A 2,457-nucleotide genomic window follows, 5' to 3' on the forward strand; every position below is an offset into this window, starting at 1 on the left:
ACAACTGTATCAGTTGGCATGTAAATAATAACCAACCACTTACGGTAAAAATTAGAAAGAAGAAAGAAAGCTGAAATATTAACAATGCTCTCTGCAACGTTTCAGTATCTGAATATATTTTGAGGAAAAAAAATTGACACAAATAAATTTTTTACCTTCATATGATATTTTTTTTAAAATTATAAAAATTAATTTTTTTATCACTATTTTACTCTGACAATGTAAAAGTGTGTCGTACTATAATTACTTGAAAAATAATATATACTTGCGTTCAAGTGATTCTGGGAGACACCATTGGCCTCAATGGATTCTTCATGACAATAGTGAAGGCTTGCTTCTCAGTCATGTCAACCTCACATCCATCTTCAAGAGTCCATTTGAAATCCCTCACCAAATTGGCCACAAAGTACTCAAGGTGAAGAGTTGCCATGCTGATTGCAGGACAAACTCTCCTCCCTGCTCCAAAAGGCATCATTTTAATCTCCATTGTCCCTTTCAAATCAAACTTACCATCTCCACCATGCTTCAAAAACCTTTCTGGTTTAAACTCCATAGGATCTTCCCACACATTAGGATCCCACCCAAATTCAGCCACAAGAAAATTCACCATTGCATTTTTGGGTATCTCATACCCATCCATTACAGTGTCCTCTGTCACTGCCCTTGGCAATATAAAATGCCCCGGAGGATGTCTCCTTAAAGTCTCCAACACCACAGCCTTCAAATAAGGCATCCTTTTCAAATGCTCCTCCTCAATCTCCTCACCACCTCCCACAACATCCTTGATTTCATCAAACAGTTTCTCTTGCACGTCCTGGTACTTCACCAGATTCGCCATGCTCCATACCCAAGTGGTCACTGTTGTATCAGTTCCACCTATCATAAACTCAGCACACATACTCACCAACTCTTCATCCCTCATTTTTCTTCCATTGCTCGGGAGCTTCATATCAAAAAGGGTATCCACATAAGGCCTAAACTCTTCTCCATTCTCATCTTCAACACCAACCTTCCCCTTTATCTTCTCTTGGCGTGCTTTTATGATAGGGAGGAACACATTCACCTGATCTTCACGAATTTTCAATATCTCTCTCCACAGCCCTCTGAACACAATCTTGGACAAGAAAGGTACAAAATTCAGCACATTGAATTTAATGAAGTTGTGAAGAAAACCATGCTGTACCCTTTGGATATTCCTCACGGTTCTCTCATCAAATTTCTCTCCGAAACATACGTACGAGAATAAAGCATACAATGCATAGTTGAAATGTTCATCCATCGGTACAGCCTTGTTGCCAGACTCGATTTCATCCGTAATGTGTCTCTTTAATATATTCAATGCCCACTTTCGACAATGAGAATATGATTTCAACTGAGAAGGTTGAATCACTTGCATTAAATTTTGGCGCATCATTCTCCAGTTGTGGCCAAATGGAGAAGTGGTGACGGTGAATTGGTTTGGGAAGAAAACTTGTGTGGTTTGAAGAGCCAAAGGTCGACCGGCAAAAGCTGTGCCATTCTTAACGAGTGCTCTGTGAGCAGCTTCTTGACATGTTATGAAAATGGAAGGGTTGGAGCCTATGTGAATGGTGACTATGTTACCATATTTGGAACGTAAAGAGCGAAGAACAGGTTCAAGATCAGCGAAATTTTTGGAGGATTTAAGGAGCCAAAATATGTTACCCAAGATGGGTATGGTTGGAGGGCTTGGTGGTAGCCTCTTCTTGTGTTTCATTTTCAGAAAAACTTTAACACATATAAGAACACATGCAGCAAGATAGAACCATATTCCCATTTTTTTTTTCTCTCTTTTTGTTTTAAGGTGATGATATATTTATATATTGTAAGTTATGTTATATTAAAAGTTCACTTTATAATTCTCACGGTTAGATATACATCACAATTAATGTTTAAAGAGTTTCTAGATTCTAATCAAACGGTTATGACTTACTTAAAACGCTTTAGTTGTTTTCATTCGTAAATTTCTCGAATAATTTTTCCGTTATCAATGCAAAAATTAAATACAGTGAATTAGTTAAAAAAATTAGTTTATATATATATATATATATATATATATATATATATATATATTTTAAATGTCTGTCTACCTATTGACCATGCTGGCTAATATGTAATTGAAAACAATAGGCATAAGATAAGAGTGTCTATTTTGCATGTAAATTATTGAGTGGACTAATAATCTCTGTTAACGTTTGCGAAAAGCTTTATCAGATAATAGAAAGCTTTCACATGCCGTAAAGATAAAATTTAATAATTTTCAACATATGTATTTCTATATTGGATGAGATATTTTGATGAATTTAGTTATTTAGAGTAAAATGAGATGTTTAAAATTGTTTTAGAAAATATTTCAAATAATTAAAATAATAAAATTTAGATTTATTTTTTGAAATTTTAAATTTTTATAAATTTAAATGTTATATTTTAAAATAAAAT

General features: G+C 34.4%; 1 pseudogene; it reads right to left on the minus strand.

The window, feature by feature from the left end:
* Window positions 1–271: 271 nt before the first annotated feature.
* LOC124841762 (cytochrome P450 89A2 pseudogene) lies at window positions 272–1,795 on the minus strand (annotated as a pseudogene).
* Between the last annotated feature and the right edge of the window lie 662 nt (window positions 1,796–2,457).

Source organism: Vigna umbellata, chromosome 10 (genome assembly GCF_029865625.1).
Source record: "Vigna umbellata cultivar VRB3 chromosome 10, Vumbellata_1.0, whole genome shotgun sequence".
Lineage (NCBI taxonomy): Eukaryota > Viridiplantae > Streptophyta > Magnoliopsida > Fabales > Fabaceae > Vigna > Vigna umbellata.